The sequence below is a fragment of the Mesocricetus auratus genome, unplaced genomic scaffold (assembly GCF_017639785.1).
Source record: "Mesocricetus auratus isolate SY011 unplaced genomic scaffold, BCM_Maur_2.0 Super-Scaffold_100015, whole genome shotgun sequence".
NCBI classification, from domain to species: domain Eukaryota; kingdom Metazoa; phylum Chordata; class Mammalia; order Rodentia; family Cricetidae; genus Mesocricetus; species Mesocricetus auratus.
In genome coordinates this window covers 24,837,684-24,859,599 of record NW_024429198.1, presented here as the reverse complement: position 1 = coordinate 24,859,599, position 21,916 = coordinate 24,837,684, and the positions used below count along the sequence as shown (strand labels likewise).

At 42.7% G+C, this 21,916-nt stretch overlaps 1 long non-coding RNA gene across 1 annotated transcript; it reads left to right on the top strand.

Moving 5' to 3' along the window:
- Positions 1–12,047: 12,047 nt before the first annotated feature.
- LOC110343660 lies at positions 12,048–20,211 on the top strand. Its single transcript, XR_002385965.2, has 2 exons — positions 12,048–12,178; positions 19,759–20,211. It is a non-coding gene; the product is annotated as an uncharacterized LOC110343660 (long non-coding RNA).
- Positions 20,212–21,916: the final 1,705 nt, after the last annotated feature.

Sequence of the window (21,916 nt, the reverse complement as noted above, 5' to 3'; positions counted from 1 at the left end):
ACACAGTGAGCTGAGAGAGGCACCTTTCCTGACTTTAGAAGTATATGAGATGCCTTTTAAAGCTGTGACAAGGGCAAGGCTTCCATATGGGAACCGTATGGTCATATGATGTGTTGGTCAGGACTCTTTAGAGGAACAGAGCTTATAGGATGGATCTAGAGAGAGAGAGAATAGGGTGCTTACAGGCTGTGGTCCAGCTACTCCAACAACACTGTCCACCAGTGGAAGGTCCAAGCATCCAGTAGTTGTCCAGTCTCTGAGGCTGTCTCAGCTGGTCTTCAGAAGACACCAGAATCCTAAAGAAGTAGGCTCTTATGCCGGTGAGGGAATGGACTTGCTAGCAAGAGCAAGCAGGCAAAGAGAGAGAAAGCAAGTTTCCTTCTTCCATGTCCTTTACACAGGCTGCCAGCAGAAGGTGTGCTCCAGATTAAAGATGGACCATCCCACATCAAAATATCTGGACCAAAATTGCACTTTCCCACCTCCAAGATCCGGATCAGAAGTGGGTCTTTACCCTGCAAAAGAATTAACTAAGAAAAAAATTCCCTCACAGGTGTGCCCAGCCATTTCGGTTTTAGTTAATCCCACATGTAGTTAAGATGACAACCTAGAACAGCCATCACATACAACAAACTAAATCCTAACATTTCATGGTATCCAGTCAGTAGCAGCAAGACTTTTCTCTGAAGTCGAGATGTCAAGGACAGCAGCATGACCCTCATATTTCAAATGGTTTAACTTACCTACTAGAAAAAATGCTAGGAAAGAGTGTTGAACAGAGAGCCAAGTGTGGTGGCACACACCTTTTAATCCCAGCACTCAGAGGCAAAGGCAGGTGGAACTCTGGGAGGTACAAGCCAGCCTGGTCTATTTAGTGAGTTCCAGGACAGCCAGGGCTAAGAGTATTGAGCATTCTTTTAGGTACTTATTAACCATTTGTGTCCCTTCATTTGGGAGTTTACTGTTCACACCTGTAGACCACTTTGAATCCAATTGTTTGTTTTCTTAGTATGTAGTTTTTTTATGCTCTTTGCATATTCTAGACCCTAATCCTCTGTCAGGTATATAACTGGACAAGATTTTCTCCCATTCTGCAGGCTGCATTTCCACACAGTTCATAGTTTCCTTTTCAGAACATAAGCTTTTTAAATCCACGAGGTCATACTTGCTGATTGTTGAATTTGTATATGAGAAGGAGAGGAAGGAAAGAGGGAACTAGGAATCCAAAACAGCTAAACCTAATTAAATGTATAAAACTGTTAAACAATAAAAAATTTAAATCACAATGGAATGCCATTTTGTATTCAACAGACTGACAAAACTGAACACACATCCATCAGTACAGACAGACTCATCTCATTGGGAGAGCAATTTCCAAGTAGGTGTTAAAGAAACTGCAGGTTATACTCCGAGGTCTGGCAGCTCCTCCCCTAAGACACACCTAGAAAACACTTGTCTGTGTGGACCAGAATTACAAACAAGAGTGTTCTTGGCAACTTTGTCAGAAACAGAGAAGGGGGAGAGCAACATAAATTTTTCATCCACAGGAGACTAGATTTTCTTAAATTCAGTTTACCTATAATAAAATTCTTCAAGATAGATAAAAGAAATGAACCTGTCATTTAAGTGCCAACATATAAATCTCAAATGTGGCGTTGAGTCAGGAAAGCGAGTTGGAGGTGAAGCTGTATGATGTCATTCGTTTGAATTTTTAAATGTGATGAGTATTTCAGCAGTGCCATGTATTATTTACAGGCCTTTCAACAGTCTGTGAAAGTATTAACACGTGTGGGAAGGAAACAGTCTCTCAAGCCAAGAAGACAAAGTACAAAATGGAGTTTGGACTGGGGCAAAGCTAGAGAGCTTGCCTGCAACTGTAATGCTGTAGGTCCTTCGAAACCAAGTAAAGAACGGAAAAGGATGGGAAGGAAATATGGGAAGCACCGTGTAAAGGAGGTGTTTAAGTCATCGCATCCCTGGGGGGTTGGTGGCTGCCAGGAGTTGTGGGCAGATGGGTGAGCATTATCTTTTAATGGCACAGAGTTTCAGCTTTACAGGAGGAAACTGGTCCTGGAGATGAGGGTTGATGATGACTCGCAACAATACAATGTAACTGATGACACCCATTGTACACTTAAAAAATAGTGGAAATGGTACATTTTATTTTCCTAAAGAGACATAAACAAATATCTGCCCGCACCAGATAGGCACTCTTTCACCCAAGTCTAGCTGGGCAAACAAATTACTTGATCAGGTTTACTGGCAGGAGAGTGGGTGAAGGGCTACTTACAGGAACGCAAGTGAATCTCAGTCCTCTCCATCACTAAGAAGCCCACCCGGCACCTACCTAAGTGATGATGGTCTGGGAAAACTGACCCCAGAGCTTCCCTGCCAGCAATTTGTAGGCAGTTGCACAGAAGAGTCTCCCTGAAGCAACAGGTCACAGGTTATATAAACATTAGTGGCTCTGAGTGCTGCCGCCTTCTGAGATTCCTGTGTCACTTGTGCCTCTCTCATCTTTCAAGAAGGGATATTTCACTGATGGGGGAATGTCCTTCTGTATATATGTTTCTCTTATTGGTTGATAAATAAAACACTGATTGGCCAATAGAGGCAGGAAGATAGGCAGGGCTAGGAGGTGAGGAGAATGCTGGGTAGAGAGGAGAAAGAGGCAGTGGCAAAGAGACGCCAAGTAGAGACGGGGAAGATAGGATGCACCAGGCGTTCTCTGGTAAGATAAGGCCATGTAGAAATACATAGAGTAGTAGTTATGGGTTAGTAATTAAGAGAGAGCTACTCTAGCCCTAGCATCGGCCAAAATTTTTATAATTGATATGATTCTATGTGTTTATTTGGGGCTGAAGTGGCTGTGGGACCAGGCTGGAAAGAAACTCCAGCAACATTTCACTTCTGAGGAAATGGCTGTACAACAAACCACAGTTTGGGTGGAGAAATAGCTCACTGGTTAAGAACACTGGCTGCTCTTACAGAGGACCCAGGCCCAGTTCCCAGCGCCCACACGAAGGTTCACAACTATTTCTAACTCTAGTTTCAGGAGATCCAGTGCCTTCTTCTGACCTCAAAGGCACCAGGCACACACAAGGTGTGCACACACACACTGAGGCAAACAGTCACCCACATAAAATACAGATTCATTTTAAGAACTTATTACAAAAGAATATATTGCACTGCAGAAGTGTATAAAAGAAAAGACAGAGTAAGATGTCATACAGAGACATGGGGAGAAAGGGACGAGAACAGAGGCCATCTGAGGACCCCTCCTATGTTAAAGGACAGGCATTTGATATGACAAGACACCAAGCGCCCCAAGGGCACAGGCTTACAGACTGTCAGGAAATAAGCAAGCACTAATTTGGAACAAATGTCCTGCCATGCCCCTGGTTCTCCCATTCCTCTCGGTAATGGCTCTGTTGCTTTAATTGTGATCTGTGGGTCGTTATGATGTGGGATGCACAAAGGTTAGAGGAGGCTTTGCAGAAAGATGGGGTCTGACAACCTATGAAGAATTTATCTAAACTGGCTCCTTGGACCAGGACTTCAGACATTTCATCACCTGAGCTGAGGATGAAGGGACACAGCCAGAGGCCCGTGGAGTAACATTCCGAGTCTCCCTGAACCTCTCTCCACATTGCTTCAGGCAATGTTCGTTTGCAAGAACCCAGTGCGAAATGAAATGCATGGTCCCTTGTTCAAAACCTAAGAATTATAGGCAACAATAGTCGAGCATTAAATCAAGCACAGGGTGTTCCCTGAGGCAGGTGGCATGCCTGCAGAGCCAGCCTGATTTCCAGGTGACGAGAAGGAAGCACGATATAGTGGAGGGTGAGTGTTGGTGTGGTAGAAAAGTCTCAGAGACTCACTCTTAGTTAATGCGTGTTTATGTGTATGTGTGTGTTATATGATTTTGTATGTGTTGGGGCAGGGGATATGCATTTGTACTTATGTATGAATGTGAGTGGTATTTGCATTAGTATGAGTTTGCATTCTATACACTTGTATGTGCATTTGTATGTGTACATATGCATGTATGTGTGCTATATTCATTTATACATTTATATGTACATATGTGCTTTAGGGATTCACCTGACTTTTGGGGGCTGGCTAGTTTTGTCATCTGGGAGGAGGGAATTCCAATTGAGAAAATGCCTCCATAAGATGGGGCTGTAGGCAAACCTGTAGGACATTTTTTTCTTTTTTTTTTAATTAATTAATTTATTTTTTATTTTAAATAGTTTGTTTTACATGTCAATCCCAGTTCCCTCTCCCTCCCCTCCTCCCGCACCCCCCCACCATCCCCCCATCTTCCCACCCTATTGCCAATACCTTCCACATAGGAGATATCTAGAGTCTATCATTTCATTCAGGGTAGGGTCCCGGCACTTCCCTAAGAGTCCAGGCAGAGAGAGCAACCCTCTTTGTGTTATGGACACACGATGTCTGCTAGTATTCGAGGGATAAACACTGATCCACTGCTCAGGACCCCATAGGTAGCCCAGGCCTCCTCATTGACTCTCACATTCAGGGGGTCTGGATCGGTCCCATGCTGGCCTCCCAGCTGTCGGTCTGGGGTCCAAGAGCTCTCCCCTGTTCGAATCAGCTGTCTCTGCTGCTAATTGGTGATTGATGGAGGAAGGCCCAAGCCCATTGTGGGAGACACTCCTGGGCTGGTGGCCTGACTTCTATAAGAAAGCAAGCTTAGCAAGCTAGGAGGAGCAGTCAGCACCCATCCATGGCCCCTGCATCAGCTCCTGCCTCCAGGTTCCTGCCCTGTCTGAGTTCCTGTCCTGACTTCCTTCAGTGACAGACTACAGTATGGAATCGTAAGCAACCCCAAGTCGCTCTTGGTCATGGTGTTTGATCATAGTGATAGTAACCCTAAGACATTTTTCTTTTCTTTTTTAGTTTTATGTATAAGTATTCTTTATGTATACCTGCATGCCAGAAGAGGGCACAAGATCCCACCATGTGGTTGCTGGGAATTGAACTCAGGACCTCTGGAAGAGCAGTCAGTGCTCTTAACTGCTGAGTCATCTCTCCAGCCCCAAGACATTTTTCTTAACAACTCGTTTTCAATTCTGTTTTTTTTAATTGTGCATATGTACATGTATCTGTTTGTCTGCATGCACGCACACATGAGTGCCAGTAGCTGTGAAGGCCAGAAGAGAGCATCAGAGCCCCCAGGGCTAGAGTTCAAGGTGGTTCTATCACTCAACATGGGTGCAGGGAAGCAAGCTCAAGTCCTCTGCAAGAGCAGCATGTGCACTTAACCACCAAGTTGAGTCCAGCCATGGAGACGTCCTTTCACAGAAGCATGGGCGATCCTGCAATTTGCCTTTTTCCTGTTGAATACGAAGGGGAGTCACCTTTTCTCCTGTGAGAGTTTCCAGAAAACAATCATCAAATCTTCCCAGCAGCGGCCCAGCTGAGAATGTGTGGGGCAATGTGACAGAACAGCAGCCCCAGTGTGTTCAGCCGCATCTCAAACAAAAGCATTTAGTCTCGGAAAGGAACCGCCAAGTGTCTGTGAAGTGCAGAAACAGCTACCTGGGAGGCAGCGAAGGCTTGTCCCAAGAAACTTCCAAAAATCCTGGTGTCTATGTAGTTAACTGCTTAAACCAGATGTATCAACAGCTCAGAATCACAGTTGGGAAATCCCATCTTCTTGGCACATCTTTTGCTGTAACACAACAGTTCACACATGAACACAGAAAGTTAGTCCTTTACCTCATCACTAAGGAGAGGAAACTATTAAGACTCCTCTCTGGAGCTGACAGATGCAGTCAGGCTACCCAGGTTTTCCAGAAGGTCCACATGGTGCTTACCTGGTAAGGGGGACGGGTGGGGCAGGATAAAGGGAGGTTGGACATCGACAAGAAGCAAAGTGTTCTATAATGCAGTTCATAATAACCTATTACATATTTAAAAATAACTGAGAAGAACTATTGCAGGACCCGACAGGTGTCCCTTGGGGGTGGGGGAAAGTAGGCACCAGTGACTCAGGCATCAGGAACAAGTTGAAACCACAAGCTCAGTTTACTCCAGGAAGTGGTAAGCCTTATATGCCCCTCAATCGTGTCCCAGGCAAGGAGATCCACTGAGCTGGTATCGGCTTGGGTGACATGGTCAATGTTCATAGGTCCACATCATCTCTCAGCCACTGTCGTCAAGGCCGTTTGGCAGACTCAGGCTGGCTGTCAGGAAATATCTACTGCACATACTCTTACTATCAGTCTAGGCCAGCTGTCAGGCCCACTGAGGCTTAGTTTTCCCACAAAGAACTCCAAGCATAAGGTAATGTCAAGGAAACATTATCTAATTGAATTTGATCAGTATATACTGTGTGCATGTATTCAATATCACTCTGTACCTTGTAAATATGTAGTTATTATGTATTAATACAAAAGTATTTAAAAGTGTCTAAGGGTCAGGAAAGGCTAATTGCCTTTACTTTATTATTATATTGTACACATGTATCAAATTTTTGCCCAGTAAATATGTACAACTAAAATATTAATTAATTTTAAAAACATTCTGCCTTTAACCTACTGATAATATATTCTGGAATGATGAGTGCTGTGGAAATACATTAATTTTGTTATTTCTAATGCTTTCTAAAAGTTTAAGACTCTAGACTCAGTTTCAATATCTGTGCTACCAGGTCAGACTGGGCAGGGAGATGACCAGAGACTACTCAGAGCTAGGGAAATGCTGGGTGGTGGAAATAAATCGAGTGCACCCCCAGCTTAGAAAACATGGGCAAGTTCTCTTCTTAAAAGAGGAAGCCTTTCAAAGCACAACAGAAAGCTCACCACTCTATCCATTTCCTCCAAATGATCGGCTGTAACTAACACCTTGGCACCACCACCTCCTTCTAACACCCTTCATCCAGCAGAGGAGGAGGGAGCTTCAATCCTCAGCACCCTCGCCCCAGCATGGTTCTGAGTTGAGTCCTCTGCCAAGAGGCCCTATAGGAAATGAGAGGCAGAAGAAAGGATGATGGGGACTGTCCTTCTGTATATATGTTTCTCTTACTGGTTGATGAATAAAACACTGATTGGTCAATAGCCAGGTAGGAAGCATAGGCAGGGACACCAGACGAAGAGAAGGCTTAGGAGAGGAAGGCAGAGGGAGGCCACGAGAAGATGCCATGCTGCCAAAGGGCTAACATGCTGGATTACAGGTAAGCCACAGCCATGTGGCAATATATAGATTAATAGAAATGGGTTAATAATTAAGACAGAACTAGCCAATAAGAAGCACTAACTATTGGCCAACAGTTTAAAAATTAATGTAAGTCTCTGTGTGCTTATTTGGGGCGAAACGGCTGTGGGATGAGGCGGGACAGAAACCTCCATATCCAAAGGGAGCTTGCATTGCCTTCTAGCAGCAACTGGAGTCAGGTGCCAGCAAATGTGAGGTGGGAGCTCCGAGCAAACTCTGGAGAACCACCCGCCCTGCACTACACCACGAGATACAAGGAGCAAGCTGCCTGGGGACTCTTGAGAACTACGGCAGTTCCCACGAGTCATGCAAACCACCTACTCCCGTGTTCTGGCTGAGGTCCCAGTGTCACATCCTCTGACCTCAGTCCCCCAGATGACCCCACAGTCATGTAAGCCTTTACTGAAATGGTTAACATCAGAACTATGTAGAGAGGCTACTGTTTCCTGGCCAACCCTAGGCTGATCATATCATTAGAGCATGCCTTGGAAGGAAAATTAGAAAACCAGTAAACAGAACCAGGGTGAAGTAATGAAGGATAAAGTACTGAGGCTTTTTGGCTCTTGAGCATGCTATCACGTGAATATGTTTTTTAAAAACTGTACTTACACCATAGAATATCATTCAGCCATGAAAAGAATAAAATCCCTTGAAATCAGAGGTCATTATGTCAAGGGAAATGACGCAGGTGTAAAATGACAAGCATTCAGTGGTTTCACTTGTATGTGCAAAGTATCTGCCATAGAAGTTGAGGACAAAATGGTGAGTCCCAGAGACTGGGAAGATGGAGAGGACGAGGGGAGGGTTGGACTGTGGGTACCAAGTTCTTGTTGGTTAAGAAAAATAAATTCTGGTCTTTTGTACAGTAGCATGGTGACAGATAATAATAAATAACATATTTCAAAAAAGCTAGAAGCAATGATTTTTTTAACTAAGGATCACTCTTTACAGAGCATGTTGGCTTATCTTTAACATTACATGCTATGTACAAGTACTAAAACTTAATATGCTAGCCCATAACTGTGCATAATTCTGTTTCAAAATAAATGTAAAAGAAACCGCTAGTAAGCTAGTGGGATTACACATCACTATGAAATATCAGTAAGGGCAATGCCAAGAGAGAAAATATGTGCTCTCTTTTCTCCTTCTGTTTTTATGTCCTTGCGAAATTTAAGATGAGCTAGAAGTAGGAAGACATTCTTGCAAAATTATTTGGGGATAATGTCTGTTGGCCCCTTTGTAGATTCACTTCCCACACACATTAATGCTTAAAGCCGATGCCTCAAAGGATAAGGCAGGAACTGCACCGGGCTCCAGGCGCTTCTTTGTCTTCTCATACAGGATTACTCAAGCTTCAGATCCGTATGTTTTATGTTACAGAGCTAAAGTGCCTACTGACTTGGTTGATAAATTCTCAAGATTGATTTGGCTGCTCTTACATCCTCCTGCTAATTGAAAAAGAATTAACTAAAGAAGATTCTTGGCTTCCTGTTGCTGTAACAAAATGCCTATGACTGGCATTTGACGAAGAGGTTTACTTAGCAGGCCCTTCTTTTCCTTGAGATTCCACTCCTGTACGCACCTGTTTTATTCTTCCATTCCCCTCAATAGGCCTTCCAAAGGAGCAAGACAGCTCTGTCAACAACTTCTGGCTTGGGCAATTACAATCTCTGCCACTAGAGGGGGGTTGTATTTCAATTCACCAGACCTTAAGTCCAAACTCCTGGGAAAGCACCCACATGTGAATTAAAATCCCCAGTGGGCCAATCAGTTGTAGGAAGGGAAGACAGGGAATGTTGTACAAAATGACTTCTCAAGTAGATGTGGAAGAAGACATCTGGAAGCTTCCAGAAAGGGCAATGCTTTGATTTGAAGTTCAATTTTACCCTCTCCCTCACATGCAGTCTTCCCCAGGAGTCCTCACAAGCCTGTTTCCATCCCTAACCCTCATTTCTTTCCTTGAGAGTCTGTTTTCTGGACCACATGTTCTAGTCTATAGCATGTTTCAAGCTAGTCTTAATCCATATTCTAACAACATCACAGAGTATGTGTTAAATTCCTTATAGACCTCATCATTCATAAAAATATACAGTACTTAGTGGGGTCACCATGCTCTCCTTTGACAGCTGTTGAGAGTCTGTATAATCTGACCCTGTTCCTGGCTTGTGGTTCATGTTTAACCTTGACACAGTCCAGAGAATTTTGGGAGCTCGGAGTCAATTCCTCTAGTGTCACTGCAGCCCAAAGCAAGTGAAACTAATGCTATGGGAACGAGGCCCAGGCTTAGCTTGGATTGGTGATTACATGCAGCCCTTGCCTGGCTATATAGAAGCCAGTGAGCAGAGGACTGTGAGCGGTTTTAAGAGAATCAATCCATCATCACTACTAACAACCTAACTTAAAACATGTTCCTCCAACCAGGATTCAATAGCATTATCCGAATGCAAAAGCATAGCACAGTGGTTGACGGGCATCCTCCAGATTTAGTTCAACAGAAGTAATTAATGAAGAACAAAACACTAATATATTGAATTAACTTGATCATATACAGTCATTTTCTATGAGAATCTAAGAAATTTCCTCTACCTTCTTTATTGATTTGATCAGCCAAGACAGATTTGTTTGTGTCACTGTCATAAACCGTCCCCACAAGTAGAGTGGCTTTAAATATTGCATCTTACCTATATCCGTGACTACTGTGGATTAGCTGGAAACACAGCCTAACAGACACTTTGCCATCTGGATATCACAGATTGCAGTTATGAGGGGAATGAAAATCAGCAAATGGAGCTTCAGAAGATAAGGCAGTACACCTGCGAGCGGTAGATACCTGTAATCCCAGCACTTGGGAGACAGAGACAGAGGAAGATCAAGAGCTCATGTCTAGCCTGGTATGCATGAGACCCATCTCAAAACAAAATGAAACAAAGAGATTCTATGCAACAGAAACATCCATCACCTCTGCTCACATGGCCAAAGCCATGTGAGCATACCAAGAGGGTCTGGAAAAAAAAAACCTGCCATGATGGAATACCAACACAAAGCCCTAACAATGACTGCAACCTACCATCTGGTCACCCAGCTGTATAAGCTGTTTTCACTTATTCTATCCCCAAGAAAAGGACTTCAAAATCCCCACCAAGTCATAGGTTCAGAACCTCTGGGTGATGCCCTTCATATCTCCATTGTTCATTGTTTGCTACAGCCTCTGTAACAAAATACCACAGACGGGGTGGCTTAAAAGGGAGAAAAGTGTCACACAATGCAGGAAACTATAAGTCCAGGATCAAGGCCTCTTGGGTTTCATTTCTCGTGTGACCTGTCTCCTTAGCTTGCACATGGCCATCTTCTCACTGAGCTCTGTTGTGGGGTAATCTTTTTGTACACTGTAAAGATGTGTCTCTGTCTAAGGTGCCTTATGATTGGTTTAATAAAGAGGTGAATGGACACTAGCTAGCCATGAGAGAATAGGCAGGACTTCCAGGAAGAGAGAGGACTCTGGGAGGAAGAGAGACAGAGATGCCAGCAAGATGCAGAACAAGTCAGACATACAGAATGAAAAAAAGGTAAAAGCCACATGACAGAGCGTAGATTAATAGAGACAGGTTAATTTAAGTTACGAGATTAGTTGGGGAAAAGCCTAAGCTAAAGACTAAAGTTTCATAATTAATAGTAAGTCTCCATGTTATTTGCAGGCTGGTGGTCTTGATAAAAAGTACTACTACAAATGACTCCCAATGTGGGTCTTGAACCCACAATTCTGGGATTAATAGTCCCATGTTCTGCCAATTGAGTAGACTTTATTTTATTGCTTTTAAACTACTTTTATGACTCTCTGTACTCATTTTCTTTTCTTTAGCACCAAAGCACATTTCTAAACATATTGCATATGTTTAGAGGCTTTTTTCAGTCTGGACATGACTTTTTGCATGCCTGCAGTCACACATTTGCAGCATTCTCTGTCCATGGGAGACAAACCTTAAACTGGTAGGTGGCAGCAAGGCTACCTGCTGCATGGCTCTCCTTAGCACATGGTGCTAGCAGTTGGTTCTGCCCCCTTCAGGGCTGCAGGCATAGGTAGTAGCTGCATGTAACCATCCCAGCTCCTCCTAACCATCCCAGCTCCTCCTAACCATCCCAGCTCCTCCTAACCATCCCAGCTCCTCCTAACCATCCCAGCTCCTCCTAACCATCCCAGCTCCTCCTAACCATCCCAGCTCTGGGAAGTTGTTGAGCACACTTTCCAGAGTTCTCAACAGTAGTAGCCAACTGTTGTGAGTGCTTTCAGAGAGGCCCAGTGTTGTGGAATATTGTTTTAATGTGTATAGCATTTGTTTATGCTGTGGGATATTTGTTTAATGATGCAAAGATGTGTTGCATTATTTTATGCTGTATTTGTTTAACTCTGTGAAGCTGTGTTACTTTGCCTGTCAAAAACACCTGATTCATCTAATAAAGAGCTGAATGGCCAGTAGCAAGGCAGAAGAAAAGATAGGTGGGGCTGGCAGGCAGAGAGAATAAATATGAGAAGAAATCTGGGAAGAGAGAATCGAGGAGCAAAAAAAAAGGAGAGGAGGATGCTGGGATCCAGCCACCCACCCACACAGCTGGACATGGAATAAGAAAGAAAGAAAAGATATACAGAAATAGAGAAAGATAAACTCACAGAAGCAAAAGATAGTCTGGATTGTAGGAGTGAGCTATCCGCCCAACAGGGCGTGGTCAAGGTAGAGATAAAAGGAAGCGAAAGGAAAAGGGCCTTCCCTTTTTTCTCCTGGAAGCCAGCCACGCTTCTGACTCCTGGTCAGTGCGACTCTCTCTCTCTCTCTGATAAATAAATATATTGTTTTCCCTATATAGCCTCTATATTTGGTGTCAGAAGTGACTTGGAATTACAGCCCATGCCTTGGAAACCACCTGATATCGGCATCCTGAGGTGAGTGCTAATTGTTCCTTTCACTTCCTTTTATCTCTACCTTGACCACGCCCTGTTGGGCAGATAGCTCACTCCTACACTGGATATTTACATTAAGAAAAGCTGGCTAGAAATAAGTCAAGCTAAGGCTGGGCCCCATGTGATTTATTTGGGAGCTGGGTGGCAGGACCACCAGAGAGCCAAAAAAAAAAAAAAAGCTGACTACAGGTCAGGCGGCGACTGTGGTAGCACTAACTTGTGTGACTTCTTCTGTGTGATAGTACCCCATGTTGGGTGCCAAATATAGTCAAACTTTTCTTTGGGCCACCAGCTCACAAATAAAAACATGGAGACTTATTAATTATGAAAGCCTGGCCTTTAGCTTAGGCTTTTCCCAATCAGCTCTTATAACTTAATTAACCTGTCTCTATTAATCTACATTCTTCCATTTGGCTCAGTTACTGCACGTCCTTCAGTCTTGCTGGCATCTCCTGCATGCCTAAATTCTAACCCTCTGAGTTCCTTTATATCCCCAGAAGTCCCACCTATTCTCTCCTGCCTGGCTATTGGTCAGTTAGCTCTTTATAAAACCAATCTTGACACAGTGTACAAAAAAGATTATTCCACAGTAGTGTTCTCACGTGACATGTAGCCTTTCCTCTGTTACTTTTATCTTCTCATAAAGCCACCCATTTTATTGGACTAAGACCAACTCTTATGACCTCATATAACCCTAACTATCCTTTTGAGGTCACTGTTTCTAAATCTAATCCCATTGGGGGCTAAGGCTTCAACATAAATTCTGAAGGATGCATTGTAGTCCATAGCAAGAGGTAATAGGGTAACTGAACTGGGCCTGGACCTATTGTTCTGGAGACCATGAACTAAAACAGCAAGTTACCTAAGTCTATACACCCTATTCACAAAGGTGAAATAGGAAACATAAGCCCCCAAGAAGCATTTCTATCTAAGAAGAGGGAAGGGGGGGTGGACAGCAACACTGGCTGTAAGGATCTCTGAAAGTCCCTGATCAAACAGTGTGAGGTCCACCTAGGGAAGGCCATCGGCCCTTAATTGTGCTCGGTGAAGTAAGCTTCATCTCCTGTACTCTGCTGTCTCTGGCTTGTTTTCCTGTTACACTTCATGGCACTGTAAATTAGGCATCTGAGAACACCCTTAGCTTGAAGGCTGCCTGGCTTTCTCATTTCACTTCCTCCTCTAAATTGTTTCTGGTCCTTAGGTCATTTTAAGTCTCTTATTTTTTTCTTCATTCTGTCTGGTGGTTCCTTTGTAGCACACCTCTTGCAATGGCTTCATTTGCTTTGTATCTGCCTGGTGACAGTTTGTGTGCTAACAACCACATATACAATTTTCTTCAAAGACTTCCTTGGCCTTTACTCTGGTACACTTTACTCCCTTCATGGGCTTTGATAATGATGTGATGGCAAATGAAATATAATCAGGTGAGTGGCTTTTGAAGGTAGATGTACAGGTCATGCCCTTTGCTGCAAGGCTTGGCTTTAATATATTTTTATTGCCAGGAGGCTCTCCCAATTTTATCCCCTACTGTTTGGCACCTGAAATCAGTCAGACTTTCTGACACTGTGTAGCTTCACACTTTCCATTAATTTCTGCTTGGAACCCAGATAACTCTTTTGTGACCTTGTTTCTTGCAAACACCTTGCCAAAGTCAACCAATAGAAACCAAAACACATTACTACTATTGCATTCCCCGCCTCTTTCCCTATAGCTATCAATTCATATATAATCTGCCTGCTGAGTCACTGGGGGCAGCAGTTTAACCAAGGCTGCTAGGTCACTTGTCATCCTCCAAGACTTTGCAATGCTCCCTCCACAGCCTGTAACTTATCCTTCAAACCAAAGACAAATCATGTTTCTCTAGTTACGTCGCTGGCCTGCTCCTGCTAGCAATTTAGGAACTGGTCAGAATAAAAGTAAATTCTGGGAAAAATAATGATTTCTTTCTCAACTGACATCCTCATTATGAATTAGCTGGAGGGGGGGAGCATATGGCTCCTGGTCATCTTCACTTAGGGGTACCATCTGACAAGATCCCAGCCATCGGAATGGTTATGGCCAGAAAATGAGACTGTAATTGGTGCATTAGATCTTTCAGGCTTCTGATGACACTTTATTGGCCAACTCAAGTCACATGACTATGTCTAATTTGTGATAGGAAATTCCAACCTTACCTTTTCCCTTGAAATTATAGTATCAGGATAGTAATAAACAGCCCATGTGTCTGGCATTCTTTCTGGTGATTTGTGTTAGACAGGGTGCTTTGGGATAAGCTCCAAACAAACTTGCCACAAGCCTAGAATTTATAAAGCACACCTATCTTCATCCATGCTTCTACATGTGTGAGAATACCTCAGGCCATTTACCAGCATGATCTCAACAAGCAAGTCCCACTGGATTTTAAGAGATGCCATGTGTAGAAACAAATGTGTGTTGTGACTATATTGACAAAGATGGCTTTGAGGCAGAATTGTTCTCTACACTCTGTAGTGAAGCATCTTTTGTGGCTAGCCATATAGTATGAAACATACTGTGTGGGGAACATGGCTTTCATTTTTAAAACTGTGCTTTGGTAAGTTTATTCGTTTTGGATTGTGTTAGCTTTTATCTCTCAAGAAATCATTCTTAACTTGGTTATTTTGTAAGATATAGACTATAGAGTCTACAGAGTTATCAGTATCTGGAGAGGTCTGCTCTGCTTCGGCATACCAAAGAATCGGTTCTGTGTTTCTTTTATGAAGGGAGGCAGTTTTCAGGTGGTACAAAAATGCCTGATGTTTTCATGTAGATAACTATCCCACCATGGCTCTCTTCGCTCTCCATTTGACTCATGTCAGTCAGTGATGTGCAGTTGCTCTTTTTCTCTTCTGCACAATGCTAAGAGTTTTCATGAAATCGTTTCTCCCAAATATCACCTTTGTAGTCTGCATGGAGGTGATTTTACTCATTTAACAACAGAACATAACACCTATATTCCTTATCACCCAGGGTGGGGCCCAAACTCAACCAATGGAGCCTATCTTGATAAGTGTTATATTTCCAGATACTGTTAATGGAGCCCTTGTTGGTATATATGCTGTGTCCTGGTTTTCCCTGTGGAGTGCAGGAAGCCCTATACACACTTGTACCTGAGTTAATATGGCATTCAGGACATAAGAAGTATGAGACAGTCTCAACTCTGTTGCTAAGTGCATTGTGAAAACTGAATGCTTGTTGTATTATCAAGAACAACTTTCCTCTCTGTGCTCTTGCCCTATTTACTCTTGCCTTACTCAAAAACATTGGGCACACACTCAAGAAGGATCATGCTCCATGGTTATGTCTTCTCTGGGAGTTGCAAACAAGACTCAGCCAGCCTGCCGAGCACACGCATATGGGTATTCCAGTGTGAGACAGAAGCTGCACTGCTCAGTGAACAGAATGAACCGCAGCTGCTAGTTTAGTTCTGGCTCGAGTCACAGTTTGTGACTTCTGCCATCTCCAAGGGCTGGTTAAAGCTCTGATTCATGCATGAACCACTCAGGCCATATGGGGTAGGCAACTCAGCTTGGTCAGGGGCTCTCTGTTCAAATTTTATCAAGTCCAAGAAGACAGATTTCTGCTACCAACCCATAGCAATATTCTAATGATTAGTTATCAGCTGTTTAAAGTCACATATTTGTTTAATCTTCCAAAACACAATCTGACTTATTCATAGTGGAAGTTAGAGCTGCTAAAAATTACCCTTCTAGTCACAGGCCTTAGGATAGAACCTAATATTGTTATTTTGCTAAATGATCGTGCTGTAACAGTACCTTCCAAACATTTGTGCTTATACCATAGACCTGTGCTACTCACAACTTTTTTCACAGAAACATCTTGCAATGGGCAGCAGTCAATAGAGACAGAAGCGCAAGGCTGGTCAAAGGGCTCAGTGCTCTGGGTTAACCCTCACACACACCAAAGGCGGGGTAACATCTCAGAAGAGGCAGCAGAAAGAGTGAGAGCAGGAAGATGGGAGGAGTGCTGTCTCCTGGACATAACACGGCTGTCACCATCATGAACTCACAAAAGCAGAGTTGCCTGCCCAAGACCCACACAAGATCAAGCCAGCCAAAGATCCCAGCATGGGTGGGGTAGATAATCTCCAGGCGTGACTCACCCTTTCCTGAAGAGACATGGGCAACTGATAGTTGCTGGGGAAGGAAGAATGGCTTATTTATTTTTGAGAATGTGGCCACTGGTTGGCTTCTTATGTCCCAGTAGATGGTCTCACACCCATGCACGTATGGACAGCACTAACTGGACTTAGTGGGTAATAAAAAAGTAACATTAAATAATAGTTGAGAATCAGTGCTAGACAGATGGCTTGGCAGCTGAGAGCACTGCCTGCTCTTCCAAAGTCCTGAGCAATTCCCAGCAACCACATAGCAGCTCGCAACCATCTATAATGGGGTCTGATGCCCTCTTCTGGCATGCAGACATACATGCAGATAGAACACTCATACATAAAATGCATAAGTAAATATTTCTTTAAGTTTGGAAAAGGAATGTTGAAGGGAATATGGGAGGAGTTGTAGTGGGGAAATGGAGGTAGATATGATTATACTCCATTGCATGCATGGATAAAATTCTCAAGAATAAAGAAAACAATTTTTAAATAGTCCTCCCTGACTGGTGAGATGGCTCAGTGGGTAGAAGCACTGGCCAACAACCTGAATAACCTCAGCTCAATTCCTGGGACCCACATGGTGGCAGGAGAAAATCAACTCCCACAAGTTCCCTGGCATCCACATGCATACTGTGGTACTCAGGGGCACTTGTGTGTATGCAAGCACACACACACACACACACACACACACACACACACACACACACACACCAAATAAGATGTAATAAATTTTTAACTAAAAAATTATCCTCCCAGCCAAAGTAACCTCTCCATCTCCTTAAACAAAGGCCCAGACAGTTTCCAGCCTTGCCTCAAAGCCTCCAGGAACAAGCCTTGGAGCCTGTTCTCTCAAGCCTTCCCACTGCAGTGCCCCTAACAGCAGCTGCTGGCAATGCCCACAGGGAAGTGGGAAGCTCTACCAAGATGTCTGCAGCTCCTTTCCATTCTTGCTCTTTTTCATTTGTAATAAATTTTATGCATGCTCAGCAGATAATTAGGGTTATCCTAATTAAGATGGGGAATGCTGACTGGTGTTTCTATCACTGGGGACACCTGCTACCCAGATCAGAAACCAAGTGTGCCCATTGTTTAACCAAGAATTTAATATGAGAAGATGACAGTCAAATATTGATTGCCTTTGTAATGCAGATAGTAACTAAGACATCAGCCTTGGGCAGCCAAAGAATTTAGACTTATGAAATACCCAAAACCGAGAAAAGAGCTGTTACAGAGGTCTCTGCTGGTGTTACTGGGAGGTCAGTAGCCAACATAGTTCTACATAATTGGAGAAACTGCAACATGAAAGTAAGCATTGTTTCCAAAACAGGACTCCAGGAGTCAGTGGAGTCAATGGAATCCAGGATCAGCAAGAGGAAATGAGAAGGTGGATCCTCCTTCCCACACCAGGCTTGCAGCTCCTACCCAGCACACACCTTGAGACTTGCAGCCCCTGTCCAACACACATCTTGGCAGGATCAATGGGGAAACATCTAGCAAAGGATCAATGTGCTTGTGGTCTCAGAGTAGGCTGCATTAGCCTGAGCAGAGGGTAGGAAAGGAGCTGAGAGGCTACAACTAACTAGCTGCCACATGTCCTCTCTGCCCCAAAGCCGTTCCAGTTGAGGCTCTAGGTAAATGGACCATGACTTTCATTCTCTGGCTTTATAGGCCTCCACCAAGCAATTTGGAGGCTTGACCATGCACTGGCATTGGCTGTAACCAGCCAGGCAGATATGAAGCAAACACTGGGACCACAGACTTTCTTGAGCCAACACAACAAGTTTCTATGACCTTGAACACTTTTTTTCAGTTGTCTGGTTATTTAACATGGAGAAATTGGATCAAATTTTCTTAAAACTTATTCTAATCTATAATTGTTGGCGATCCATATGGAAAAACCCACCTCTTATCAGTATTGTTTTTGTGGGAGAGGGGCCCCAATGTCATAATATGCTGGGATCCAGAAGAAACCAAAGGTTAGTCATAAGAGGACAAAAGACCTGACAAAGGAGAGAAGGAGGAAAGGAACAAAAGCTAGAATAGAGCCACTAATCCCAGCACTCTGGAGACAGAGCCAGACAGATCTCTATGAATTTGAAGCCAGGCTAGTCTACTTAAAAAGTTCTAGATCAGCCAGGGCTGCATAGTAAGACCCTGTCTTGATGCGGGATGTCCTTCTGTATATATGTCTCTCTTATTGGTTGCTGAATACAAGTAGCCAGGCAGGAAATATAGGTGGAGCTACCAGATCAAGAGAAGTCTGGGGAGAAGGGGCAGAGAGAAGTCGCCAGGGAAGATGCCATGCTGCCAAAGGAGTAACATGTCAGATTATGGGTAAGCCGTAGTCTCGTGGCAATACATAGTTTAATAGAAATGGTTTAATAATTAAGAGAGAGCTAGCCAGTAAGAAGCCTAAGCCATTGGCTAAACAGTTTATATTTAATAAAAGTCTCTGTGTGTTTATTTGGGGCTAAATGGCCATAGGACCAGGCAAAACAGAAACTGTGTTTACACTGTCTCACAAAAGAAAAGTAAAAGGAGGAGGGGGAGGAAGTAAATGAAGACAAGGAGAAAGAGGAAGAAGAGAAATATAAGAAATTCAAAGATGCCCAAAAGAAGCTACGGGTGTTTAAGGGGAGGAAGCCCACAGCAGGAGCTAGCCTGGCATCTCTGTGACTCTGATCAAGAGTGACGGTTCCTTAATGGCTTCTGGTGGCTGTGACTTGGAAGTTCTGCATGCTCTGTACCTCCTGCACAGGCTGGAGACAGAATGGGCACCAGCCACTTCAAGGAAAGGCGGCTGTCTGTAGGAACCAGTTAGATGCCTGGTGCTGAACACCTACTCTTCTCTTCCCCTCAGGACTGTAAAAATGGAAGATGAGAGGCCTATGCCTATTGCCATCTGCCACAAAGCATTTCTTGACACCGACTCCCTTCATATAGATGAAATATTTTGTGCTTCTTGGCAGCATGGTGTTATTTCAATGCGCACGTATAACTCACTCCCACGCTGTGGGACGAATTGCTTCTGACTGAATCACAGAAAAGGCAGGTGACAGTGCTGTGGCTGGACTTTGCATGTGGAGAAGGGACATCAAATACTGTCCCCATAACTCTCCATTGTGTATGGTTACAAATCACCTGATAATTAATATCCTCTTCAAGACAGTGCTGGTTTAATGAAGGCCAAACCCATGCTAATATTGTTAGTCTGAGTAGAAAGATCTTTTTCCCTTGGTTTCATTTCCAAAGGTTTTTTATTGCTATAAGATATTTGGTTATACTCTTTATTAGGCTGATAAGTTTTGAATTGCTTTTCACTTTATTATCACATTAGTTCCTTCTTAATGGTTTTACTGGAACACAGGAGTCTCCTGGGTTTTTATAACCTCTCTTCTCTCGGTACTTACAGTTGTGGAATTAATTGTATAGAATCACGATCCTTCGCTGAATGTGTCACCTGGCCAAAAGAAAGAAATTCAATGAGAAGAATTGGACCTTGAAGAGTGATTAACGATTCGTCCTGCTGCAGATTTCTCACTTGAAGACTTTCATTTGCTTTGCAGTGGCAGAATGTCCCTTCTCTCTTCACTCAGACTAAGTACTTCAGAGTTCTCTGAAGTGAGGAACAGTGCGATTAACTGTTCAGGCATCAGCTAAATTGTTTTTAACATAGGAAAGGGCTTCATTTACTGACCTAAGAATAATCTTTTTGTCACTGGATTTGGTTAATTCTATGTATGGAAGGAAATTTCCATGTTATCAGTAACCAAAGGTTCTTTGCTTCTTATTTTCTGCTAATTTTCCTTGCTCCATGGTGATAATAATTATCCCAAGAATAAATACCTACTAATTAGAATACTGAGGTCAAATCCTCACAATTTAATTAATATTAATTAATATTGAAAGAATAAATGTCGGCTGTAACAAGCTCTAAAAGAACACACAATTTCTTGGATATTATCAAATAATAAGACTATTAAGTAGAAATAGTCAAATTTTCCAAAAAGAACAAATAATTCAACACCAGATTACAAGAAAAAGAGTTGAACAAATTAAAATCACATCTACAAAATAAATCATCATTGAGCAAATCAACATTTGACTAGAACTTTTATTTTACCATCATATAACTAGATGGACAGATAGATAGATAGATGATAGATAGGCATACAGATAGATGGATAATACAAAGATACTTCAGTTAACATCTTTACAGCAGCAACAAATGAGAATATTACCTTATGTCAAAATCTCCCTCCTAAATCTAACCCATAATAGATGCACAATAACTGTCTACTAAATGAGTGGGTCTCTTCAATTAATGGATTTAATCAGATCAAAAGAACTGAGCCCATCAAAAATAACTCCTTGACCTGACAAAGCTAAAAGTTTTGCAGGTAGTCAATCATTAACAAAGTTCATCTTTCAGGATTCGAGTTGTTTCTTTAAATATGTAAGTAAGCAAAGTATTAAAGGGAGAAGCAAATTAAAACATGATTATTAGCATGATGCATACTTAAACATCATTGAAAGTACATGTGAATGGCTTCACTAGTAAATTTCACAAAATGTATAAAGGGTAATTAAGTTGAATACCTTAAAAATTCTACAAAATCAACATCAAAAGTTCAGTGGGGTGGCCTACAATCCTTTGGAGACGGAAGGCAACAGAACTACTGAAAAGTCAAGGCCTGCCTGACTACATACTGAGTTCCAGGGACATACGGGTTGTAGAATGAAACCCTGGTTCATCAAACAAAAGTATATCAAGAAGGAGGAAGCCTTTCCAAGCACACTTGAGTCTGTCCTTACCCTAATATCAAAAGCAGACCACATCATCATGAGAAAAAACAACACCATAGCAACATCCTTAATGACTGCAGTCACAAAGCCTCAGCTAAATACTAGGATACAGGAACATGTAAAAATGACTCACCATAACTGAGTGGGACCGATCCTAGGAGCACAAGACTGATCCAATACATGAAAATCTACCAAAGTACTACAGCACAGTCACACACACACACACACACACAGAGTATTTGATAGTATCTGACACTATTTTATGAAAGCAACATTCAACAAACGAGGACAAGAGGAGAGCTTCCTTACCTGGATAAAAACTGTATAAGGCCTACAGATAAGACTGCATTTATTGTTGGCAATGGGAAGCTTTCCCCTGTGACTAAAGAAATTCCTGAGACGTCCAAAAATGAACCTGATACGTGCAAGATTAGTCTGCTGAAACCATAAAACACTGAAGAAAACAATTTCGGTTAACCTAAGACTTGTGGCAATCCTCCGGCCTCTGCCCTCCCAAAGGTACCATGCACCAGCACACCCAGCCTGGTCAGTTGGTTTCAACTCAGGTAGGATTATAGTAACTCAGTTGAGAAAGAAGTCAGCAGCAAAGACATTTTAATCCACACCTCACTCTATAAACAAAAATTAAACCAAAGTGGACCACACACCTAAATGCAAAACTGCAGGTATAAAACTTCTCAAATACAAAGATTTAACAAAGGCATTCCAAAGCACAATTCAATTATCTTTTAAAAAACTTAATT